Source organism: Caretta caretta, chromosome 24 (assembly GCF_965140235.1).
Source record: "Caretta caretta isolate rCarCar2 chromosome 24, rCarCar1.hap1, whole genome shotgun sequence".
NCBI lineage: Eukaryota > Metazoa > Chordata > Testudines > Cheloniidae > Caretta > Caretta caretta.
In genome coordinates this window covers 11,595,730-11,604,289 of record NC_134229.1, presented here as the reverse complement: position 1 = coordinate 11,604,289, position 8,560 = coordinate 11,595,730, and the positions used below count along the sequence as shown (strand labels likewise).

The following is an 8,560-nucleotide window of genomic DNA, read 5'->3' as shown; positions in this document are numbered from 1 at the left end:
GCAGACATGGCCTTAGGTGCCACTCTCCCAGTGATTTCAGGAGGAGTTAGGCATCTAAGGAGCTCTGTGAAGTTGGGCCACAGTGCTTGGTAAATAAGGCACGGAGCAGAAAGGAAAAGCAGAAGGCTGGTATTATGATTCAGAATGACTTAAATGTGATTAAGAAGAGGAGTACACAGCATGAGACAAAAAGAATGCAAAGTAGAGAGGATATATTTCAAGAGTTTCAAGAAGGTCTGCAATCCATCACGGGCTCCAAGGTGATGCATTTCACACCAGATGTTTTTGGTTCTTCATTACAGCTGTAAAGTTTGACCATCAAGTCCTATTTGCAACCATTTTAAGGTGCTAGGTTCATCCCAGTCAGAATCAAATGAGGCAAAGTTCAACTTATGCCACAGATGAAACTACTTCTCCACTATACAACTGATATAGCAAAGTTGAAAACAAAAGAATGGTATCTATGCATGAAAGGTCTAGAACACAGAGGGCTTCATTCTCATTGTCACTACGACCCTTTCAAACTGCTTTGTAAGAAGACTTCAAGTCAGTGTCAATGTTTTATTCACCCTCATTTAAGGGCTCTGTTTTATTTACTGTGTCAGAGGGACCTAAAGGGGCCTTCATGGAATTTTTGTTTGTCAAACGTGTGAGGCAGCAATACTTGCTAATGAATGAATGGCAAATAAATATTATTTTTTTCAGGACAAAATACTAAGGACCAGTTGTGAGCTGGGTTAAATTGGCTCAGTTATACTGACTTCCGTGGAGCGATGATAACTTACCCCAATTTCAGATCTGCTTCTAAAATTGCTACTTCCAGAATAAGAACATAGGAACTCTCAGACTAGGTCAGACTAGGTCTATTGAATCCATTATTGTGTTTCACACAGTAACGAGTACCAGCCACTTCCGAATGAAGTAGAGCACTGAAACGGCCCTTTACAGAAGAAAGTGGAGGAGTTTCTTCCCAAAATGCCTCAATGAAAGTGGCGCTATGAGATTATTCACATCTTTCAAAGGATTAAATTTCCTGTCTTCAGTTAGAAATCAAAGGATCTCAGTGTTGGAAACACATATGTTGCTCTGTAAATTGCACCCTTAATTAAGTGTTCTAGCTACAAGACTAAAATTGTTCCATCCACTCCAAACAGAGCTTCCTCTAACCATGGAAAGGAAAGAGCATTTCTTCGATTTTCAGATGTCCTTGTAGTCAACAGTGCAGTAGCAATTTACAGCAGCTCAGGATCTGGCCCATAATCTATAAAATGGAATTTTATACACAAGCGAACCACGGACCAGCTATTTAATAAAAATCAAAAAACGACAAATTCTGAGGCTAGATATCAGGACCTGATTATGACCTACAAATCAGAGAAATTGAAATACATATTTAAAGTGACCCTATTACTTAAAACATAGACATCTTCTGTGAACAAGCTGTTACTATTGTAATCATATGACATTTGCATATATAGAACTTTAATGGCTGTTTGTGAAGTGCTTTGGTATCCTGAGTTCTAAGGATACCACTTAACATCAGACAAGAGTGTTAGTCTCTTTATTTTCTATGCAAATAAACAGAGGTCCATTGTGCTGAAGGTTACACAAGGAGTCAAGGGCAGAGATAGAGCTCAAACCACATAGTCCAATTTCTCATGACACATGCTACTCTCTCAGTTGAACATTCTTAGACTGAATTACAAGACAACATTAGTCAAGACGGGTTGGATCACAGCAAACCCCTTGGGAATTGCCAACTGATATGCTGAGACTACCCCGAGCCTGTTACCCCTGGCAGCTTGGGACTTCAGCGCCCTGCCTGGTTCGAGCCAGAGACGCTAGCCTGCTGCCAACCCGGACCCAGGTCTGAACTACGTCCCCTAACAACTGCAGGCTTAACTGAAAACGGCCTAAGAAGTGTTCCTGTTTCTAACACTCAGATGCGCAGCTCCCCAGGGGTCCAACCCCAAATAAATCCATTTTACCCTCCATAAAATCCATAAAAATCCATTTGACCCCTGTGGGACTGCCTACCCTGTCATTTTCCCCACCCATGGAAAATCCATATATTCCATTGTAATCAATTGATTGACAGTGTCTCTGAGCCTAACAAGCGAGGTGACACTCCGTCAGCTCTGTACGTAATAAACTCCTCTACACGTGTGGATTTATGTCCTTCACGATCCCAAAGTTTGTTGCTACCCTTCCCCTTGCCATGGGGGTGGGGATACGGCTACGGAAAGGGTTGGCCATGTTTCGCCCATGAGGAATAGACCCGGAACATGGAAAGACCAGGAAATGGAAAACAAGATACAGATTCACGGTTGATCTGATGGGCAATGGCTTTCAGAAATGCAGAGCGACCTCAGCTCCCATGGGAGCTGTGAGTGCTCAGCACCTCAGTAAATCTGCCCCATATCTCTATTTCCCAACTTACACTTGCTGACTGTTTCCTCCCTCTCTTCCGTACTCTCTGCTTCGTCTAGAATAACTTGTTAGGGCATGAATCTAAATTCCATGAAAACTCCTTTACTTCAATAAAGATGGAAGTGGCCTATTCCACTGTGATATATATACCAATGTCACATATGCCATCATGCCATCAGCAATGCCCCTCTTCCATGTACATTGATGAAACCGGACAGTCTCTATGCAAAAGAATAAATGGACACAAATCAGACATCATGAATTGTAATATTCAAAAACTGGTAGGAGAGCACATCAGTCTCTCTGGACACTCAGTAACAGACTTAAACGTGGCAATTCTTCAACAAAAAAACTTCAGAAACAGACTTCAAGAAGAAACTGCAGAACTGGAATTAATTTGCAAACTGGACACCATCAAATTAGGCCTGAATAAAGACTGGAAGTGGATGGGTCACTAGAAAAAGTAATTTTCCCTCTGCTGATACTCACACCTTCTTGTCAATGGTTGGAAATGGACGACGTCCACCTTCATTGCATTGGCCTCGTTAGCACTACAAAAGTAATCAACTGTTGAGAATAGGCCACTTCCACCTTAATTGAATTGGCCTCGTTAGCACTGACCCCCCACTTGGTAAGGCAACTCCCATTTTTTCAAATATATACTGCTTACTGTGTTTTTCACTCCATGCATCTGATGAAGTGGGTTTTAGCCCACGACAGCTTATGCCCAAATAAATTTGTTCGTCTCAAAGGTGCCACAAGGACTCCTCGTTGTTTCAAAGAAGTGTGTTTCTCTTAATGAAGCCCCAGGGCAGGAGCACATGTAACAAGAAACCTAAGGTCATTAACTCCAGATCCAACTTTGGCTCCTGCAAAATAAAGTGCAAAGTTCCTGTGCCTGCCCATGCCAACCTTCCAGAGCTGGAGGGAGATCACCCCCTAGTACAGGCTGTTCCGCTTGTAGTCGCCTCCCCCTCCTCAGTTTCCTCTTGTTGTTTGAATGGTCACTAGGCTGGAGCAGGGAGTCCTCTTCATTGCACCCAGGCTGTTCTATTTGGGATCTCCAGGCTGACCCCTTAGAGGGGTCGTACACTCCTTCTCATACCTCCAACTTTGAGTGGCCCTATCAGTGCACTCATTGAATGTTCACAACTTCATCTGTTCTCCAGGGAAGCAGACCGGCTGTAATGCTAAGTACCATTGGGTGAGGCAGGCATTTCAGTCCTGCCTTGTCTGGAGCCAGCGCAGAGCTGCATTATCGGTGAGCAGGACAAATGGTGTTGCAAACAGGGAGTCCATCACTTGCCAGTGTCTGGGCAAAGATTCTTTTTTGAGGGCCATGAATTATGTCTCCTTCTCCAGGAACTGTGTATTGGAAGGTAAGATGGAATCAGTGGGGCGAAACTATGACCAGAGACGATGTGTGGGAGGAGGGAGGAGGGGGCCAAGTGCCCCCCAGATTGGCCTGGCGGGGCAGGGAGGGAGAGGGGCTCTGCCCTTCTCTCCCTGCGCTTCCCCCACTCGGCACATTCAGCCGCTCTCCCTGGCAGCCAGGTGGGAAGAGCGATGGAGCTGCTGTAGCCTGTGAGAGCCTGGCTGGGAGGCAGTGGTGGCCGGTTCCCTCCCTGGGCAGGAGGGAGGCTCTTGGCCCCTGTCCCCACAGCAGAGCGCGGGCAGGGGCTACCTGCTGCCGTCCCAGCTGCAGGGCATAGGGGATGAGTGAGCGAGAAACATGCCGGAGGGGAGAGGGGGCTCCTGCTCTTTCGGCCCCTGTCTCTGGCAGTTGGGACAGCAGTGGTCCTCTCCATGCCTGGGCCCTGGGAAAAGGGCCGAGGGAGGAGGAGCTCCCCTCCCCTTCCTGCACCTGTGTCCAGGCAGGGTGTGGACTGCAGCTGCTTCCCAGCCAGGCTCTCTCAGGCAGAAGCAGCTGTGTCCCTCTCCCCTTGCAGCTGCCAGGGAGAGCGGTGCAATGTGCTGGGTGTGGGGGGAGACACATATGGAGAGAAGGAGAGAACCCCCCTTTACCCATTCCATAGGTATCCTGGGGTGGGGAGAGTGCAGTGGCCCTGGGCTGGGTGCAGGGGTGCAGCACTGGGCATGGGAGACGTTACCTGAGGGGGGGACCTCTGTCCTACTCCCACTGTGCTGGAGACTTCTGAAGAGCAGGGCTCTCCAGAACCGCAGTGGCGGAAGGAGCAGAATGTGGGGCCGCTTGGTGGCCCCATGCCAGCCGTTCTGGAGTGGCTTTACCGACCCCAGCCCCACCCCCAGCCCTGTCCTCTGGCCGGGCTGCTGTACAGACCCCAGACAGGAGACTCAGGTGTGTGGAAGGGCTTGGAGCGGTACAGCCACGCTGGAGAAGCTGCCGACGTGGGGCTGTTCTGTGTCTTTGCAGTACAGCGTACTGGCTAGAATAAATATCTGACTGGTACGGAATACCGGACTTACCGCCGTACTTGCACCACTAGGAGAGGCACTTATTTGGACTACAGTAACTCCTCACTTAACGTTGTAGTTATGTTCCTGAAAAATGCGACTTTAAGTGAAACGATGTTAAGCGAATCCAATTTCCCCATAAGAATTAATGTAAATGGGGAGGGGTCCCTGAAAAATGCTCTCTCCCTCCTACGAATTGCAGGGAGAACTGTGCAATGCCACCAACACCTGCCCACATGGCTTACCAGGACCAAAGTGGAGACCTCCATCTAATGGCAGACTTTGCACCTGTTACAGCTCTGACAATCTTTTACATCATTCCCATTGTAACTCCTGCGGAGGAATGAATGTGTCCCATAAAACTTTTCAGATGAAAGAAACCTATAGGCTGTCTGGTGCATGTCAGACCATGTGAGGTTGAAAACACATGGTAATAATCCTGAAAACAAATTATATCAATTGAAGGAGTGACTCGCACAGCATAATATGTTTTCTAACTAATTAAGACCTTGAGCAAAAGGGTGTCTCGTATTCTCCAGGCAGTCTAAGAAATTGTATAAAAGCGCTCGCAACTCTAGGCTCCTTAACAACTTCTCTTGACTTATCCTCTTCAGCGACCGGGGTAAGTCCCATTTGTTTCATTCTCTCGAGAGCTATTGCGATGTCCCGTTAGTCACGGTTTAATTTAGGACTCAATCTTGTGCATGACTTTGTGATTATTGGCACAGTAAAGGGGGTTTGCCAATAACACAGTAGTTGTTAAGTTGCAGGCTCTGATGCGTTCATGGTTTAGAAGTAAATGCTTCAATTTTCAGAGGTGCCTAGGCATTTGGGAGAGGAGTTCATGTTTACTATCACTAGGAATTAGGTGTTGGAATCCCATCAGTAGCTTTCAATAATTCCATATTCAGCTTTAAAGTTAGGGGAGTTAGGATGAAACTTCCCAAGTTTTTTTCAGAATAGGTCACTGTGTTGTTCCTTATTCTGTAGCAGAAGGTACTCGGCCAGATTTCAGACAGAATAATCAATGAGAAGGAGCTGTGGTCTGATCCAGCATGGAAATTTCTATGTTCCTACCTGCTCTAGTAGCAATGTTAGATGCAGATCCAAAGCTAGGTAAATTAGCCTAGACCCTTGAACTCAGCTGAACAGTGCCCTTATCTACCCGCTCAGGACTTGGCTCTTAATGTTTTGTTTTGAAAAAAGTATTTTAGAACATAAGAACGGCCATACTGGGTGAGATCAATGATCCAACTAGCCCAGTATCCTGTCTTCCAACAGTATCCAATGCCAGGTGCTTGAGAGGGAATGAACAGAACATGTAATCCTGAAGTGATCCATCCCGTCACCCCTTTCCAGCATATGGCAAACAGAGACTAGGGACATTTCAGAGCACGGTTTTCCCTTCCTTTATTAGCAAGTATTGTTGGCTCAGAAAGTTTAGAAGCCAAACTGCCAGTCTGTTATTCAGAAGAAAGGGGTTTTCATGCTGAGGTTAAATCCTCTCAAGGAAATTAAGATTAGCAAACTAGTCCCTGCCATCCTTTGTTTAAACCATTTGTAAAAGAGAGTAAAAATCCCAAGTGTACATGATAGAAATAGTCTATAGCAGATATTTATTTTGCTGTCAGAGGAAGGATTGAGAGGGACTCAAAAGGGCTGGTTAAGAGGGAGGGTAGGAGTGAGTGGAAGAAGGCGGCTAGGAGGAGGAACTAAGAGGCAACATGAGGGTCTGGGTCATCATTTCCCTGAGCATTGAACCTTTTACTCTATGACCCTAGTGCATTATGTTGACTCTTTTCCCTGTTGTGTGTTTCAGGTTTACCTCCGACACAGAAAGATGACTTTTGACGAAAACTTTAGTGATGAATTGTATTACAAGCCCTACCACTATGGGGGCTGGGGTGGTTCCAGAGGTTACGGCTACTGTAGGCCATGGTATTACCGAAGGCCGTACAAGTGTTGTTGGGGCTATCCCAAAGGCTGTTGGTACCCTTACCCTTGCCATTGGGGCTGGGGGCACGGCTATGGAAAGGGTTGGCCATGTTTCGCCGAGGAGGAATAGACCCGGAATGTGGAAAGACCTGGAAACATTAAGCAAGATTCACAGATGAGTTTGTGGGCAATAGGTTTGAGAAATGCAGAGTGCCCTCAACTCCCATGGGTGCTGTGAGTGCTCAGCATCTCAGTAAATCTGCCCCATATCTCTATTTCCTCGGTTACACTGGTTGACTGTTTCCTCTACTGCCTTCCAGACTCTCTGCTTCTTCTAGAAAAACGTGTTTGGGTGTGAATCTTAATTCCATGAAGGCCCCTTTAGGTCACGCTGACACAGTAAATGAAGCAGGCTCCTTACAAAGTCCTGCAAAGGGGTTTTAGTGTCAATGAGAATCAAGCCCTACGTGTTCTAGTCCTTTTATGCATTTGTGCCATTTGTTTCTGCTTTCAACTTTGCTTTATATGTTGTTTACTGGAGAAGTAGTTTCGTCCTTGGTTTTAGTTGTGCTTTGTCTCATTTGATTCTGACTGTGATGAAACTAATACCTTAAAATGGTTGCAAAGAGAACTTGACTGTAAAATCTACAGCTGTGATGAAGAATGAAGAACATCTGGTTTGAAATGCATCACCTTGGAGCCAGTGACTCATTGTAGCCCTTCTTGATACCTTGGAGATATTATTTTAATACTGAATTCTTTGTGTCGCTTTCTGTGTACTTGTATTCCGATTCACATTAAAATGCTTCTGAATCATAATATCATCCTTCTGAGTTTCCTTTCTGCTCCCTTCCTTATTGACCAGCCAGTCTGGCCCAGATTCACACAGGTAATTTGGTGCCTAAGGTTACTCTGGAATTGAGGGGTGTGTTACCCCAGAATTTCATCAAGCTAATTGTGGTCCTATTGTATGCATTCCGCCACCATGACTTGCTCAAATAGAACATCATGTAGTTTAGGGTTAGTTTGGACAAGGGCTTTTGGAGGCGACGTTGAATACTGGCTGCACGTTTGTAGTTTCTGCTAACCAGAATGGGAAGTGGGGAGAAAAGAATCAACAAATTGAGACTGAAAGAAAATAAGTGAATGGAGACCTTGAGTTTGGGTGACTGAGATAGAAGCTTATTATGGCTAAGGTTGTTAGGAAAGTTTTGTTGATAGGCAATTGATTGAAGTTAGGAGAAGTGATGACCCAGTAGGGGTCACTATGAACTACAGGTTTTGTAAAAATTAGTTCTAAAAAGAGGCGATAATAGAGTGTACTTTGGAGGAGTTCTCTGACGTTATCCTGAGAGACAGCATACTCCCCAGTGGGGAAGTGTCTAGCCATTGCTGACCTGCTGCTAATTACTAGATACCATCTGAGATTTTAGGTAATTATTTGGGATGTTCTAAAGCTATTGCTTACGTGCGTGTGTGCTTAAATCTAAAAAATATTAGTTGTAGATACGAGCACGCTTGCTGTATCATCCAGGAACTAACTAGTCTAAAGAAGTGTGTTTCCCTGAATGAAGCCCCAGGGCAGGTGCCCATGGAACAATCCTAAGGCCATTACCTCCAGATCCAGGTTTGGATCCTGCAGAACAAAGGGGACACAAAGTTCCTGCACCTGCTCAGGCTAACCTTCCAGAGCTGGAGGGAGATCCCCCATTCTTACAGGCTGTTCCTCTTCTAGGCTCCTCCCCCCCTGCTCAGTTTC

General features: G+C 45.8%; 1 long non-coding RNA gene across 1 annotated transcript; it reads left to right on the top strand.

The window, feature by feature from the left end:
• Window positions 1-4,977: 4,977 nt before the first annotated feature.
• On the top strand, window positions 4,978-7,620 carry LOC142069976 (uncharacterized). The gene is made up of 2 exons (XR_012665935.1): window positions 4,978-5,488; window positions 6,686-7,620. It is a non-coding gene; the product is annotated as an uncharacterized LOC142069976 (long non-coding RNA).
• The last annotated feature ends 940 nt before the right edge of the window (window positions 7,621-8,560 follow it).